Genomic DNA, 18,947 nt, shown 5'->3' with positions numbered 1-18,947 from the left:
CAGAGCCTCTATAGACGATGATCTGAGTACTTGTAACACTGCACAAAGGTCACGATCACACTGTTCATGAAGTGCTGGGTTTGTCCATCTTCAGGGGCTGAAGACTGCGAGTCCTGCTTGATTCCTGCGATTAGCATGTATGTAGACACACACACACACACACACACACACACACACACACACACACACACACACACACACACACACTATATATATGCCTCTCTCAGTGGGTCAACAGAACATCTGACACAGCACAGCTGTAATGAAAGAATGGGAGGGTATTTCTCCAAGAGGAAACCTAGCTTGACGCTAACGTCCACTGTGAATGTAGCTGTTGAAAATAATGTGGACTCCTGGCTATCCTGTTATTACATAAAATAACTAATTACACTTTTATTAAACTTCCTGCTGTTGTGTTTTTTAGTCTAACATTTTATTTAAAGTTTCCATGTTACCAGGCTGTAGAGCGCTCTGTGAAACTTTAAATTTAATTTCCAGATAATTCTGATATGAAGTGTAAATGTGGGCCTCTGTGGAGCGTACAGTTGATGTCATCTCTGTGAATATAGGGTAACAGAATTAGTGTATGCTAACAGCTAATCTAGCTAACAAACTAACAGAATGCTACAGAGTGATGTTGGACGCTGTGCAGAACTATAAGATGCTAAGCTATGTGTCATTTTAATTGTAGTGACATGGTTGTATTTAGCTTAATTTAGTCATCAGCATAGATGGGCAGTAACGCGTTACTTGTAACGCGTTACTGTAATCTCATTACTTTTTTCAAGTAATGAGTAAAGTAAGGGATTACTATTGCAAAAACGGTAATTAGATTACCGTTACTTTCCCATAGGAACGCTGCGTTACTGCGTTACTAAAACCGTGATTTTTTTGCGAGAATGTCTCATGACAGTGACGTAAGCGAGTGCGCCGTTCGTGACAACAGCTGTGTGCAGATCAACAATGGATAATATATTGTGGCGTGTTGGGGGAGCGGCTAGTTCTCTCCCATCATGCCTTGGGACTGCTGTTTGAATGTTCTTGTTTTGTTGTTTATGGTTACACTGCTTTTGGCTATTGTCTTGAGTGTTGTGTTTGTACTGCGGTTCAAAGGCACTTACAGTGTTGTTTATAGAATGAATGCAACCATGGGTGAGTTCTGTTGTGCTGTTGATGACCCTCGAAGCACAGTGTAGCATCAGTGTGTGTTGTAATAAAGAGCTCCCCCTACCAGCTTGGGGTTGAATAACAATCTCTCTCTGTGAGCTTCTTTGTAAAGATTCCTCTGCATGCCACAATATCGATTGTGGGAGAGAGTATGAGCGTGCAGCGTTTAAAGCGTGGAAGTACTGACCTTACTTTGAGTTTGATTCCATAAAAAGTGACAAAAACATTAGTGTCCGCTGTGCGTGGGAAGAAAACTTCTTTTTACAGCGAAAAAACCCCTAAACTTCCAAACAAGCACCGAGTAGCTACGACGTAATGGGAAACTCACAGAGAAACTCGCGGATTCTTCCACTGACCGCGGCACACCTGCACCAGGGTAAACCTCCGCCTGCCCCACTCCTGCTTTACAGGTGAAAACAGAGCAAAAGGACCGCTGAGTCTTTGACTTTATTTATTTTCTGCTGTGTTTTACTTGCATCTATTTGAAAGACTGAGTGTAAACACAAAAAATATTTTATTTTATGAGCTGGAATGTGCAGAAAATAGGTTTAAATGTTAAACTAATTTCTTCCAGTCAGAGAATGTTGCATATAATTAAATTTTTGCTTGATGCATAAAGTTAAAAGATTAAAACTAATAAAACAAGTTTAAAAAGACACTTTTCCATTTGATTACATTTTGTATGATGGATTATGCAGAAAAAGTAGAATTGGGCTGAAAGATCTATCGCTCTATCACCTATTCAGGTTGTAAATCGTGTTTTTAAAAAGTAACTAAGTAACTAAGTAATTAATTACTTTTGAAAATAAGTAATCAGTAAAGTAATGGGATTACTTTTGGGGGGAAGTAATCAATAATTAGTTACTGATTACTTTTTTCTATGTAACAAGTGTTCGTGGTCACATCCAGCAGGTGTGTGTTTTTGTGCAGTGGGGTTATATCTTTTATAGTCACTGATGCTGCTCGATCTAGCAAACAATACACTCTAATATCAAAGCATAAAACCTGTGAAATGAAAAGTAAAATGGCTGCTTGGAAACAGGGCTGCAGACAGCAGAGTTTCTTGCAGTTTTAGTGGATTTTTTTTCTGTGGATTTATCACTTCTTTGCTGCTCAGAGATGTGAACTCCACTGCCACACGTCTCATCATCTACCTGAAAATTGAGGTATTTATTATTTTGTCTGCACCCTGATATCTTGCTTTGCTCAGCTACAGCTATAGAAAGGGACAGATGTCTGGCTGATCTTAATGAGCGGTCGTTGATCTCTCTGGAAGTGCTGCACGGAGGTTGTGACGTCTGTGCAAAGCGCTGAACTTTGTCTCCTTGTCAGGATTAAGCCGTGCCTCAGCTTCCAGGCTTGTAAAAGTTATTCATATACATCTCTCCCAGATGACAGGATGTGCAGTTAAATGTTTGTTTATATTCAAAAATCTAAGCTCACATTTTGTCGAGTGTACTGGTGTAATTAAAACAAATGAATTTAAAGCAATAGTGTCATCTCTACTCTTTGCCTTGACAGGGCAGCAACACTAGGTGTGACAGCTACCGCTGTAATCGTCCTGTTTCAGTTCTTTTTTCAATTCTCGGTTCTCATCATTTACTCAAATGGACTCAGCAGCATCTAAATTTCCTGCACCTGATGAGGAGAGCACACCTCACCCCTCCCATCCTCACCACTTTCTACCGAGGCACCAGTGAGAGCGTGCTGAGCAGCTGTATCTCCGTCTGGTTTGGCAGCTCCAGGGCCTCGGAGAAGAAATCGCTGCAGAGTGGTGAGGACTGCAGAGAAGATCACAGGGACTTCTCTTCCATCCTTCCATGACGTTGTTCACAGACGCTGTCACGGCAGAGCCAGCATCATCATCACAGACTCCACCCACCTCCACCATGCGCTGTTCTCCTGCTGCCAGGTCCAGGATTGCCAGGTTCTGCAACAGTTTAGTTTCCCATCCAATTAGACTCTTGTATATTAATAAAACAGCGTCTTCTCCAAACTGCAGCCCCCAACTCCATAAATATGCACACGGCACATTATGACTGTATATGTAGGGCAGTGAAGTTTCATACATGGACTGGTGATTGTGCACTTTTCTTCTGCTGCTATTTCTGCTGTGCAGCATATTTAGATTTCCTAAAATTCTGTGGACAAATTTCCCTCATAATCTTACGGGTACACATCCTTTTTTTATTCAGATTTACATTTATTTAATTGTCCAATGATGAGTAAATGCACTAAAATTTCGTTCTGTTTTTCCGAATGACAAAAACTAGTTATTCTGTTCTACGTATCAGAAAGTTATGTGGTAACATTTGCACTGGTGTGTTTGCAGACAGCAGTTTAATCTTGATTTTCATGGGTGTAGGGTGCAGTCATTGTTATAACACTGTGTGTAAATGTAAAAGGACCCATTTACAGTCTGAGGTGCTTCAAGCTTTATTTCTGAAGAGCACTTTAGCATATTAAAAACAGTAGCTAGCTAGTACTGCTGGGAAGCTAAGATGATCTTCAAAGAGCGGGGCTACATGCACTGACCAGTGACTGACACACGTTACCTAACAGGTGGTCAGGCTGTAAACAGGTGCACACCCAGAGTGTAAATACTGAGGCTGAAAGCCCTTTGGACGAGCACACACACTTCTTAGTGGTTGGGATGGAGAAGAGCTTTTCTTTTAGACTCTGGAGACAATGGAATCTACCATTAGCTCCTGGTTAAATCCAGCATAGGGAAAAAACAAGCAGTGCCTAACTGGTCCAGGACAGCCTGGGATAAGTGTCAAATTGTGGGTCCTTGTTCACCTTGCGGTAGTCAACACAGAATGGTATAGACCCATCCTTCTTCACCACAAGAACTACGGGGCTACACCACGCACTGTGTGACTCTATTACACCCATCTTCAGCATTTCCATCAGTTCCCATTAAATAATTTGTCTTTGTGTTCAGGTAACCGATAGGGCCGTGAGTGCACCATCACACCTGGGCATGTTTTGAACTAGAGCTCTTTGAGAGTGGTATGATTGGGCAGAGGAGAGAACACATCTGCAAAACGCTCTGCTCTCGGGGTCTGTGTGAGATGGTTGGCACAATGGAGGGAGGCGAGAATGGTGGAATTTGGCACCTGCAGCCACTTAAAGCTGCAGGTGTCACTTAAAGTCACTTAAAGTCAAGTTCACTCATAAAATGTGTCCGTCACAATAACGTTAGGCTATGCTAGAGGAGCAGGCATGTGTTTGGCTGCTTCACATAGTGGACATTGAGTTGTTGTGTGGGGCATGTAGTCCATATCTGTTGCTGTAACAGTAGCTCATGTTGAGAATAAAAAATCTCAGCTCACTGACTTGATCGGGGCAACAGTGCCTAAAATGTTGCATAATGTTGCTGAGAGATCTTTTACTCTGTGGTCATCTTAGATGAGTAGTTTTATGGACAGAAACCAGCAGGTCACTCAGTGTTCCCTTAGTGCTAATGTGTCAGAGATGTTGGTGTAACTGAAGTAATGTTAAGTCCTTAAAGTCATATTCTTTTATTGTCATGACTCTATTTGCACTATAAAGCACAAAGTGCTGGCGAAACGATCAGACCTCAGGTTGTTTTGTGGTTTTCCAGACAGAAACAAACTAAACGTGGAAAAAATTCTTTCTTTCAAATGACTTTGTTGTATTTTTTCAGCGTGTGTTTACCACCAAGTCCCCATTGGTCCAGATAAACCAGTACAACTGCACTTGGTCTGAGATCCAGTGTTTTGAATTTGGTCTCTTGTCAGTATCTCCTGACGTTTCTGTATATTTTTGTTTCCAGGGTTTGGTTTTCTATCTACTTTGTCACTGATTTCAGTTTTTGCGTCTTGTCTCCAGCTCTGCCTCGATTTTTTTGTATTGTAATTTTTTCCCAGAGAATTACAGCAAAAAGTCTGTTTTTGAGTTTAGTCCTGTTTCCACGTTGGGTCCACGCTCTGCCTGCTACACGGTGGTTTTACAACAGCAGGCAGTCTGTCTCGCCTGTTTCCTCCAGTTTGTCATCCTCGCCACTTCAGCCTAATTGCTTTTCATTCACCAGCTCCTCAGCGCTACAGTTCTGCACTTGCGCCCCATTCACCCAAGTCACCACCAGCCAGGGATTCACTGCAGCCTGTGCCTACATCCCAACCCGAGTCAGCTGTTGAGCAACCATGAGAACCCACTGTCATCCTCAGAGGCTGTGAGCCATGCATAGTCCCAGCCCGAGTATCCTGCGAATCTTACCCGTCTGATGTGATTGGTCCTTTCTGTCAGACCAGTGTCCTGGTCAACCTGAAGACTCTTGTCTGGTCCTACCCTGCCCAAGTTGCTGCCTGCAGGCCCTGCTGAACCCAGGCATCCTGGGGCCGAGTGTCAATATGAGGACCACACTTACTGAATTAGTTTATACAGTCACTGTGTTTAGATATATAACTTAACTGTATTAATAACACAATTTGTATGCCTGTATATTGACACATTGATGTGCTGGAAATGAACACATATGTTTTAAGAATGCAGGAAGCACAAACCCACAGTCCTTACACTACATAACTAAGTTACATATGCAAACCCAGTTCTTAAAATACTGGGATGCAATGGTTTCTCATAAACCCATATTTTATTCACAGTGCAACACAGAAATGTTGAAACTGAGACATTTTAATGTTTTATGAAAAACATTAGCTGCATTTGGATTTGAATACTTTGTGCAGCTTTGTAACTTTGAGAGAAACCTTGCTATCGACTTATTTTATACAGTTACAAAAATATCCGATTGCAGAAAAGCTAACTATTAATATTATTATTGGACAATTTAATGCTGTGCCTGGCCTGTGGTAGCTAGTATAGGCTCAAGCCCTCTAACAGAAGAGGCTGGATGGAGATTTCATGCTATGAGATCTAAATAGTCACAGCTGAATGTGTGTTACAGGCCAATATTCATCTGCAGTACATCAATCAGCATTAAACTGCTGTTTAGTCCTCCTGCATTCTGTCATCACAGCTACATCACTTCCTCTTTTATTATTATTTGCAGTTTTCTAGTTTTACATTTTTTTAATGATCATTTTCCTTCCAGCTTCCTCCCACAGTCCAAACACATGCACTTTGAGTGCGAATGGTTGTCTGTCCCTGTGTGTTGGCCCTGCGACAGACTGGCGACCTGTCCAGGGTGTACCCCGCCTCTCGCCCTATGACAGCTGGGATAGGCTCCAGCAACACCCGTGACCCTGAAAAGGAGAAGCAGATGTGAATGGATGGATGGATTTTCCTTCCATAGTTTTTTTTGTGCACTATATTTGTCACCATTTGTGTCATTTCATGCAAACAATTCTCTGTATTGTCTTTAAATGTCCTCTAGTTTATCCTCGGTGAACATGGAACATAATATTTTACATTAACGTCTATCTATCATCTTTATGTTACATTTTGAATAAGCAGATGTGCATATCTTTAAAATGAACAATAAAATGTAAATAGGGGAAATTACACAAGATGAACTCGCATCACAGACAGCCACAGTTTCCTTTACAGTGACTGTTGAAAAGAAGAAGTCAGTATTATTGTTGCTACAACAGAAATAAACACTGTCTACATATACAGTACATGTTACCAGGTTTTAGGATTGTAGTGCGTTCTTGGTTTCACATGGACGTGTTAACCTGAGAGCTTTTATTGTCTTCAGAGCGATAGGCACAGAACAATCCCTTGTTGCCATGGTTACTCACTGTGACGCATGCCTGTGCGCACAGTTTGAGAGGAGAAAGACCGACACTGTGCATACCTCCAACAAATAATTCAGGACATGAGCACCTGGCAGCCGAGAGGAGACAGTCACACTGAAATCTCAGTGGATAAAAAAGATAATATAGCTGAGCGGGTGAGACCAACGCGAGCTTAAGGACAAATCATTTGATATGCGAAAAATAAACCAGAGACGAGTTGTGTTAGTGGAATTCAGCGACCTCCAAATCTGTCCGTGTACTATTTAAACCACCTGATGGAATAGGTTCAGAGTACACTGGCTTAGACTGTCCCACAGCTGGAAACTGAGACATTCATCTACAAGATCCCTTTGTTTGCATTACATTGTGAAATTGCCTTTGGCAGCCTTGCCTGGACTAACCTACCTCTCCTCAATGAGCTCGAGCAAGTTTTTTTCTTAATGGATTGGATTTATATAGCGCTTTTCAAGGCACCCAAAGCGCTTTACAATACCACTATTCATTCCCTCTCACATTCACACACTGGTGGAGGCAGCTACAGTTGTAGCCACAGCTGCCCTGGGGCAGACTGACAGAGGCGAGGCTGCCATATCGCGCCATCGCCCCCTCTGGCCAACACCAGTAGGCGGTAGGTGAAGTGTCTTGCCCAAGGACACAATGACCATGACAGAGAGCCCGGGGATCGAACCGGCGACCTTCCGGTTACAGATACGCTTCCCAACCCCCTGAGCCACAGTCTTGTGTTTAAAGAAAAAAATGTGAAACTACCTCAAAAACTACCGCTTTTGTTTCAGAGTCAGAACTAAGAATAAATGTTCAAGATGATTCACGCCATTAATTAGAGACTATCCTTCCTCCACAGGAGGAAAAATGCCTCTACGCAGGAACCTGGATGAACAATCAAGAGGGAGATTCCTGCAGAGAGCTGATTCTGTGTGTCTGTGTTTGAGCTTTGGGTCTTTTTCCTTAACCTTTCCCTTGACTTTTTTGTAAATAAACATGTTAACTTTTCTTATCTGCACCACCAATTATGACAGAAAAATCAGGCCAAACAAAGATCAGTGACTTGCTGACTTTATTGCCACATTCACGCAGCTGTTCCCAAAGAAGATGTATGTTGGAGAAAAAGTGTGATGCAAATGAAGATAAGCCATTGGAACAGCTAAGCATGTCCATCTCCACTAGAGAGATGCCAAAGGATTTCTGTGGGTGAGTGTTTATACTGTGGACAGAAGGGAAAATTGAAACCTGCCCAAAGCTGCCAAGAAATGATGCCCAACAGTATAGGTTGGGATATTGGCAGGCAAAGTAAATAATACAGTAATTCCCTACCAAGATTTTTGCTTCCACCCAAGACAACATGCCTATCTGTAACCCATTCTCTCCGAACTCTTGACTCGGATCACAGCCTGGCTGTAAAACTGGACATCCCAGAGTTACCCAAACCTTTGCAGGTGTCAGCTTTGGATGGGAGTCATCCTCCGGACATCACCCACAGAAGCCAGCCTGCCACTCTCTCCCTATATGGTAAACACCCACTCTGAGCAAATTCAGTTGTACCTGTTGAAACTCCTGGGTCATCCCTGTAAGCACAATACCGTATGTGGACTGATAACATTATTTCTCATTGGAGTTGTTGTCATCAGCACTGTCTAAGATCTGTGTCAGTCTCTTCCCCTGTGCCATCAGATGCACTTAATTTGTTATAAATGGCCTTCAGTGTCCATCTGAGCCACTTAGAATATTTGGTTATTTTTCAGGCTTTAGATAATGATGTCCTCCATGATTACCTGAACCATTTGGTTTTTGTGTTCTTTGATGATAGTCTAATTTTTTCCAGGAACTTATCTGAACACCAGACCCACAGCCACAATGTGCTGCACCACCTGTGAAAAAACAAACTCTATGTCAAAGGTGAGAAATGTGAATTTCATGTTGACGCAGTGTCGTTCCAGGGAGCTTTATCACACAGAAAGGCTGAAGCAGCAAGAGTCCAGGTAGTATTGGATTAGTCCAAACAAACAACCCTGAAGCACCTCCAGCATTTCCTTGGCTGTGGTGCAGCGGGTTCAGAGGGCAGTGCTAGGAGTGTCTGGATGGCACAGCTGACAGCGAGTAAACTAATCAGATCTCTTCTGTCGTTGATGCACTGGGACAGGGAGTCAGTGGAGAGACAGCAATCAGTGCTACAGCCTTGTAATTAACCGCTCTCACTTCTCCAAAGCTTCAGAACCCAAATTCAACCTGATCCATCACAACGGTTTATTGTTGTGCCTTGCGGCGACTGTCATTTTGATTTGGCACTATATAAATACTTTTTTTGAATTGTGGGAGTCACAGCAAAGAGAAGGTAAAATACATCCTTGTGCCGCCTTCTCCCATCTCTCGGGTACAACTGACACCTCAGACAGCGGTTAAGGTCAAAGGTTGCACAACTTCAGTTCATGCCAGCCATTGCAAGACGATTCCAGAACCACAATAATAATCCAAAGGGTTAAACAGATTTCCACACTGAAGCTGAGGAAGACAACAAGTGTACAGTGTGCCCGTTCAGCATGTTGTTTTGTAGTTACAGTAGCTATTGGTGTGATAAACACTCACATGATTTAGAGAGGTTTTAAAGGAAAACAGCGATCCATAGTGTTCTCATCATGGTCACAGAAACAGGAAGTGATAACGGTTTTAAAAATAAAACTTCACTATTCTCCCTTATGAAGGGATTCTTTGTAGCTTTGGTCCTCCTAACACTGTGTGGATGCTGTGTTATCCTCTCTGTTAGACGCCTCATTGTTATAACATTTGATAAATCTAGCTCACAGGAAACGACGACTGAACAATAACTTCTGATGAAGAAAAAAACAACCTGATTTCAATTAGTTAAAAATAATAACAATGTTTTATAAACCTTTAAATCTCTTTATAATTTGTAACCACTGGCATGTTCTACTGATCAGCGATGGCTACTTCATGAGTTACTTAAACATCAGATGTGTAAAACACTGTTTTTTAATTACTACTACGTTTTAGACTCAAATGTGATGTTATGAGTGATTGCATATAATTAAAAGGATTGTAGTGGAGAATTTGTATTTCACATCATTTAAATGTTCTGTGCTTTTGGTGTGTGACTGATTTTTGATTGCTGTATTGCTCCCTTTGCAAACCAAAAAACCCAAAACAAACAAACAAAAATCCTCAATAGTGACAAGTGCTATTCTACCATTTCAAACACCGTGGTTTTTAATTAATTAATTAAGTTCTTAATTAAAGCCTTTTCCTTCAGGAACAATGTGTCCCCGTTCTACCTCTCTATATCAGCAGTGTGTCAGCAGGGCAGACTGTGATGATGATGACTTTAGCTCCTCATATGTCTTCTATTTCTTTACCATCCATGCTCTCTTAATTAGAAGACATCCAATTGTGGTTGCCATGGAAACAGTTAGCATGCATTCCTTTTGATATCACCGTGTCTAACGGGGAGCACAGCTCATCACTAGTTTCTAAAATTAGAAGTCTCTCACTCTGTGGCACATGCTGGATGTTCACCATTTCTCTACCACGAGCATTTTTTGTCTGACTGTAAAATGACTGAATTTTAACAATTTCTGATTTGGTAAAGTTGCCAGAGTTGGAAGCTCACATTTTGGAAGTTTTAACTCTCAAACGACTGATGCTGATGTGCTGGTCTGTTAATATGCTTTTTGACTCTTTAAAATTAATAATAATCATAATTTTGATTTTGGTCATTTATTGTTAGATTTGGTTTATGTTTGTTTGTTTGTTTGTTTTCAGAAAATAACAACAGAAACCAAACAATACACAAAAATTTAAAAAAATAAAATAGTGACGTACACACTATTACATTGCTCTACACTTATGTGGTACATTTTTGACTTTTGCTGCCATGATGCCAGGTGTCTCTTGGAAATGAGATTTGTTTTTAATCTCAAGGAGATTTTTTCCTGGATAAATAAAGGACTAATAATTAAATTTGCCTCTGTCACAGATCTGTGACTTAAAAAAAGTCCGAGCCTTTAACTGCATAAGTGATGGTTAAGGGTAATCTGGTTCAGCTATAAATTAAATAAATCGTCAAATCAAAACAATAGCTGCCTCGAGGTGTCTTAATATTGTAGTTTAAAAATAACAACAACAATAAGAGAAACCTCTGGCAAAACCAGGCTCAGGGATGGGCGGCCATCTGTCGCAAATGGTGGGAGTGGGGAGAAGAGGACAAAGACACGCTGTGGAACACAGCCAGAGATTAACAATAACTAATATTAAATGCAGTGCAATGCAAAACAAAAAAAGGTAAGTTAGGTAGAAACACTCACACGGTGAATCACTGGGAGCCCCCAGCAGCCTAGGCAGGAAGGATTCAGGGTCACCTGATCCGGCCCTCACCATAATCTTTTTCAACATCATTCCAACTGGTTTGCTCAACCCTGACACAAAGTTTGAAAGGTGTACTGGTAATGTACAACAAAAGCAAGCTAAAGCCACTGGGAAAATGTTAAATAAAGCTAAGAAACCCAGGAAACTACAGACTGTACCAACTGGAGCTCCAGGTGGTAGACAAGGAGGGTGTTGTGCCAATAATGGGCAAACAAGCCAGTGAGACTGTGAAACTGATAAAGGTGCACTACGAAAACATTCTGGCAATAGGCTGTTTTACTACCTCAGAAAATCCCACAAATGGACAGTGGACACTGGAACAAATAAAAGCAGAATGTGCACTGGTGATGGATGTCCTGAGGAGGGGAATACAAGACAGAGGTAGACAATACAGTGAAGCGTGTTCAGCTGCCAAAAAGACATGTTCCAGTGAAGCTGCTGAAGGAGGAATTATAGGACCTCCAGCACAGACGAATCATCACTCCGGTTGAATGCAGGACAGATTGAATCAGTGGTTTTGGTGATGAAACAGAATGGCAGACCAAAGGTTAGCACTGATCTGGGAACTCTAAATGAGACCCTATTCAATTCAATTCAATTTTATTTACACAGCGCCAAATCACAACAACAGTTGCCTCAAGGTGCTTTATATTGTACAGTAGATCCTACAATAATAGATACAGAGAAAAACCCAACAATCATATGACCCCCTATGAGCAAGCACTTTGGCGACAGTGGGAAGGAAAAACTCCCTTTTAACAGGAAGAAACCTCCGGCAGAACCAGGCTCAGGGAGGGGCGGGGCCATCTGCTGTGATTGGTTGGGGTGAGAGAAGGAAGACAGGATAAAGACATGCTGTGGAAGAGAGACAGAGGTTAATAACAGATATGATTCAATGCAGAGAGGTCTGTGAACACATAGTGAGTGAGGTAGAAACACCCAGTTCATCATGGGAATCCCCGGCAGCCTACACCTATTGCAGCATAACTACGGGAGGATTCAGGGTCACCTGGTCCAGCCCTAACTATATGCTTTAGCAAAAAGGAAAGTTTGAAGCCTGATCTTGAAAGTAGAGATAGTGTCTGTCTCCTGAATCCAAACTGGAAGCTGGTTCCACAGAAGAGGGGCCTGAAAACTGAAGGCTCTGCCTCCCATTCTACTTTTAAATACTCTAGGAACAACAAGTAGGCTTGCAGAGTGAGAGCGAAGTGCTCTAATAGGGTGATATGGTACTACAAGGTCATTAAGATAAGATGGGGCCTGATTATTTAAGACCTTGCATGTGAGGAGCAGGATTTTGAATTCTGGATTTAACAGGAAGCCAATGAAGGGAAGCAGGAGAAATCTGCTCTCTCTTTCTAGTCCCTGTCAGGACTCTTGCTGCAGCATTTTGGATTAACTGAAGGCTTTTCAGGGAGTTTTTTGGACATCCTGGTAATAATGAATTACAGTCGTCCAGCCTGGAGGTAATAAATGCATGAACTAGTTTTTCAGTGTCACTCTGAGGCTACGTCCACACTAATGCGTTTTCGTTTGAAAACGCATTGTTTTCTCTCCGTTTTGGCCCCCCGTCCTCAAGGAAAAACGCAGCGTTTTCGAAAACATAACATAAACGAATACATTTCAAAACGCAGCTGTCCCGTCGCAGTGTGGACACACGAAAACGCAGACTTTCTAAAACGATGATGTATTTTAGTCATGTGATGCAGTCATGTGACCAAATAAACAAAGATAGCGGAGTGCATTATACAGCCGTTGTTTTGATTGCTCTCAATTTTGACAGCCCTAAAAAAGAGGAATATCAGTTTGTACCTGCTCCAGATAGCTTTTCTTCAAATTCTTTAATCCTCACTCGCTTTTGCGAAACAGATGAAAACGCTTAAGCGTTTTCATCTGTTTCAATGTGGACGCACGACTCTGTGAAAACGACTGAAAACGCTAGTGTGGACGGGGAGCGTTTTCAGATGAAAACGCCGTTTTCAAATCTATCCAGGCTAGTGTGGACTGTTAAGGTTCAAATATTGGGGAAGGAGAGTACAAACAACCATGGTCCAGAACTTGGTCAAACAATTGATTTTAATGAAATACACGCGTGGGAAGACCAGCTCCGTTTGCAGACAGGGCTGATCTCCGACTTAATCAAAGCATAAACAGATATTTTATACCATCAGGGCTTGCATCTCATGCGTCATCAGATACAATATATGCATACATCAAATCAAAACCACAATGACTTTTAACACAGTTTAAAAAGAACATTGTCTTCTAGCTTCATGGCAGGTACTTCCTGTCACTGCCGGATGCTCGCTTATCATCTTGACACATCAGCAGCAGTTCTGCGACAAACTGCTCTTTTGCAACCCCGAGCAAAACATGATTAAACTTCCACCTATAAATGATTCTCTTTAACTAAGTCTGTGTGTGTGTGTGCTAACCACAATTGCACCCTATTTCACCTCGCCGACTGGCTCCTGACCTCTCACCAGACAGAGAGACAGAAGCCACTCTCATATATGTAATAACCTGAACTGAAACTATGTATATGTCATCTACTAAATAAATGTTTTAATCAAGAACCTCTACTATAAGCTTAATACAAGAATATGAACTTATAAACGATAATTAAAAATAACCTGATATAAGTGTTTTGTAAGCATGTATTGCAATTCCTTTAATATGATAACAGTATGCATAAACATCTTAAGGCCATCTTAAAGCTATCTCTTACATTGTTAAAAGCAATGATCACACCGCAGATTATATTGTGCTGGTAAAATACTTTTGTTCATCCCCACAGGATGTAGCCTGAGACAGGATATTTCTAACTTTAGAGATGTTGTACAAATGGAAGAACGCAGTCTTACATATTTGTTTAATATGTGCATTGAAGGACATGTCCTGGTCAAAAATGACTTCAAGGTTCCTCACCGCGTTACTGGAGGCCAAGGTAATGCCATCCAGAGTAAGAATCTGCTTAGAGACCATATTTCTAAGATTTTCAGGGCCGAGTACAATAACCTCAGTTTGATCTGAATTAAGAAGCAGAAAGTTAGCGGCCATCCAGGTCTTTATGTCTTTAAGACATTCCTGCAGTTTAACTCATTGGTGTGTGTTATGTGGCTTCATGGACAGATAGAGCTGGGTGTCATCTGCATAGCAGTGTAAATGTATGCTATGTCTTCTAATGATGCTGCCTAAGGGAAGCATGTATAATGTAAACAGAATTGGTCCTAGCACTGAACCCTGTGGAACTCCATAATTAACCTCAGTGTGTGAAGAGGACTCTCCATTTACATGTACAAACTGGAGTCTATTAGATAGATATGATACAAACCACTGCAGTGCAGTACCTGTAATACCTACAGCATGTTCTAATCGCTCTAATAGGATATTATGGTCGACAGTATCGAACGCTGCACTGAGGTCTAGCAGGACAAGCACAGAGATGAGTCCACTGTCAGAGGCCATAAGAAGATCATTTGTAACCTTCACTAAAGCTGTTTCTGTGCTGTGATGAGCTCTGAAACCTGACTGAAACTCTTCAAATAAGCCTCTGCAGATGATCTGTTAGCTGTTTGACAACTACTCTTTCAAGGATTTTTGATATGAAAGGAAGGTTGGAGATTGGCCTATAATTAGCTAAGACTGCTGGGTCTAGAGATGCTTCTTGAGTAAAGGTTTAACTACAGCCAGCTTGAAGGCCTGTGGTACATAGCTGATTATTAGAGATAGGTTGATCATATTTAAGATTGAAGCATTAATTAATGGCAGGACTTCTTTGAGCAGTTTTGTAGGAATGGGGTCTAAAAGACACGTTAATGGTTTGGAGGAAGTAATTATTGAAGTTAACTCAGAAACACCAATTGGAGAAAAAGAGTCTGATGTCTGAGAACAGAATCACCAGTTACCAGACTTTGACCCCCGGCGGGTGTGTCGCCGAGTGGGGAAAAACGGGTAGACACATGAACAGGTTGGTGGTGTACCTGGAGCTTTTGTTTAAGACTATGCTTCCTCCTCACCGTCACCCAGCCGCCCTCTTTCCCCAGCTGCTTGGGGTCTGCTGGGGAACAGCTAGCGGGGCCTACGCTATCTTTGGCTGCACCAGCTACAGGGGCCTGGCTAGCTACGGGTGAATGAAGGGTGCAAAGCCGAGTCTCCAATTCAGTAATCCTGGCCTCCAGAGCTGCAAATATGCTACATTTGTTATAAGTATCATTACTGCTAAAGGAGGCCGAAGAGTAGCTAAACATCTGACACAATGAGCAGGAAAGTGCAGGAGGTACAGGTGAAGTAGCCATGCTGCTAGCGAGTTGGCTACAAGTTAACCTAAGCTAGCAAAACAGTAAAGACACAGTGAGTGAATACTTTGGCTATAAATTAGGGAGCGAGTACACAGAAAGTGTGCTTCAGATGAAGCACATGAAGATTATGCTATGAAGAAAGAAGGTATCTAAAACGTTTTAAATAAATCGCTAAGCAGATAAGCTACTCAAAAACACCCCTGTGTTTGAGCAGGAACAGGAAGTAATACTCTACTGCAGAGAGAGCGAACACCAACTGACAGCGCCACTCTAAAAGGCAGTCACTTCCCATTACCAACCAAACTAACACAAGAATTATTTCAGATGATGTGTTGATTAGGGGACGAGGAGACACACGAGGAAGCGAAAAGAACATCAAACTAAATGCAGACAGGTTTAATCTGAGGCAAAAGAAGGCTGCGTACACAGGACACCTCCTAACAGCAGATGGACTAAAAATAGAATCTGAAACAGTGTGTGCCATAAGAAAGACGCCGAAACTAACAGATGTGAAAGCGGTTCAGAGGCTGTTGGGTATGAAAATTACCTAACATTTTGCCCACACCTCTCTGATCACTGTGAGGCACTGAGGCAATTAACACACAACGACTGTGAATGAAATGGACATCACAAGATTAGGATGCATTCCTCAAACTAAAGGAGACTACTGCAAATGCTCCAGTTCTGAAATATTACAACCCAGAGGTGGAAGTGACAGTGCAGTGTGATGCCTCAGACACAGGCTTGGCTGCAGCACTTCTGCAGGAGGTAGACCCATTGCTTTTGCAAGCAGAGGACTCACACAAACGCTCAAAGTAGAAAAAGAGTTCTTGGCTATTCAGCATGGAAATGTTCCACAAGTACACATATGGCTGCAAAGTTACCACGAGCCACTGGAGACCATCGTGAGAAAACCACTGTTGACTTCTCCTAAGCGACTTCAGAGAATAATGTTATGCATTGAAAAGTTTGATCTGGATGTGGCGTACGTGCATGGAAGGGAGCTTACAGACACTCTAAGCAGATCAGAACTTCTTGAATGTCCATCTTTCAGCTCTGTCGAAGCTGATATTGACTCTAACACACCTGCTAATCTCCAAGAACAGGCTCTGTGCAATACACCCTGCTACAAAACAGGATAACACCCTGCAGATCCTCATTTGAATCATGCAGGCTGATGAGTTAAAGTATCAAGATGGAATAGTATTCATGGGAGAACGTGGTGTCATCCCTGATAATCTGAGGAGCGAGATCACTCATTACACTTTCCACATCTTGGTGTAGAAGGATGCTTTCAGAGGGCTGATGATGTGTCTACTGGTATGACAGGAATGTCCAGATCAAGACACACAGCCAAGGGTGACATCTGCAGGGCAGTAGACAACAAACAACCAAAAGCAACCTTCCTCCCACATGAAGTGCTGAGCAGGCCGTGGTCAAGGTGGGAACAGATTTGTTTTCATCAGACAACAGAGATGATCTTATTACTGGAGACTATTACTCAAACCTTTGGGGCATTGCCTATTGTGTGCCAAAGTTTAATAAACGATTCTCCTGTTTGAATAAGAATCGCCAGTGCTGTATTTATTTTGTCTAGAAGAGGACGAAATACAACAATCTAGATTCACTAACCCCAGCATTGGCTGTCAGGATAAATGGTTACACGCTGGTTATCAACTGGCTAAGGTAACCCCGGGTGTCCCCTGCCTGTGCCCTTTTCCATTACAACCAGGTACTACCTAATGTGCGTGGTTGTCGTCATAGCAACACAACCGAGCATTCCGCGACATAATTAATAAGTGACATGAACGCTAAAAAAGGTGGACATCGAGGCGACGATATACCTGCTCCTCGGTCTGTGGCTTTTCGGCAGACTCTGGGATCACAGCGTTGTCTTTTGTAGCCATTTCCCTGAGCAAGACATCGCCAGACAGGAATGGCGGTTTTAATTTTCATGAACGAGACATGCTCATGACTCATTGAGTGACGCTACTGACCAGCCAATCGGTGGCATGCAGTCTGACGACCTCACATTGCAGTACCTGCTTGGATCGCTTGGAGCCTGGTACCAGGTACTGTGACCTAATGGAAAACCCTGGAAACTGTGGCGAACCGTGCCGAGTTGATCCCAGTAGGTACTAATGGAAAAGGGGCAACTGTGTCTTTGTACTTTTCCTCCTGTCACCCCCAACCAGCGCTGGCAGATGGCAGACCCTCCTTGAGCCTGTTTCTGCCAGAGGTTTCATCCTGTTAAAAGAGAGCTTCATCTAACCTCTGTGCACTATTGATATGTAACTATAACTTTCTTAAACAAAGAATGAGTTTGAAGATTTAAAAACAGCTAATTGTAAACTGTGTTTAAGGTCATGACACATTCTATGCGTCTTCACTATCACCCCATGGCCTACATGAATTTGGGAATTGACCTCTCTACAGCTGAATAGAGGAAGATTGTGTTCACACAATGGGTATAAAGGTACTCTTATTATTTTGCCTATTAGTCAGTGCTAGTACAAATCCTCTATTCATGGGACATGCCCGAATTACCTCACCCAGGAGGCGCACAGGAGGCATCCTTGTCAGATGCCCGAACTACCTTAACTGGCTCCTTTTGATGTGGAAGAGCAGCGGCTCTACTCTGAGCCCCTCCCGGATGGCTGAACCTCTCTGTCATGGTCTGGGTGGGTGCCAGTAGCTGTATCCCAATTCAGGGTCTGCAGCCTTAAAGGCCGCATTTTAAGGCCGATTACGTCACAGCAACGCGACGAAGGCTGTCCCAATTCGAAGGCTGCTCGAAATGCGGCCCTGAAATGCGTCCTTCATTTCCCTGAATTTTAAGGATGTGGCAGTGTAGACTTCGTGGCCCAACATATCCCAGAATGCATAGCGCGGCGGTGGGTGTGGATAATTTTGCCGAAAAAAAATGGCGGATGAGGGGCGCCCGAAGAGTGAACTTTAAGTAAGTACTGAATATGATGTCACTTATTTATGTGCAAATGTTTAATAACGAAGATCATGAAAACATTACTGTTGGCCACATGTCGGCAAAGTTATGTGACATTAGTGACGTTTGTACTAACTTGGTTTTAAAGCCTTTACTTTAAAATATACGCCGTTCAATAGCTGAGCTTCATCTTACAGAGAATGATCAAAGCTCATGTAGAAAGAAACAAACAAATGAACAAAAGATTTTCTCCTTCATTTCTGTTAAACAAAGCTTTATGAAACGTTTCCAGCTGTTATTATCATGGTTGCTAGGCAACCTGGGCAGCGCAACGGAGGTTAGACCGTCCCATTTCACAAGCCTCGCACTTCCGGCCTTAGCGGTCTTTGAGTACGCGGCCCTTGAGGATCGTTGAGA

Source organism: Astatotilapia calliptera, chromosome 22 (assembly GCF_900246225.1).
Source record: "Astatotilapia calliptera chromosome 22, fAstCal1.2, whole genome shotgun sequence".
NCBI lineage: Eukaryota > Metazoa > Chordata > Actinopteri > Cichliformes > Cichlidae > Astatotilapia > Astatotilapia calliptera.
This window is presented reverse-complemented; position numbering follows the sequence as displayed.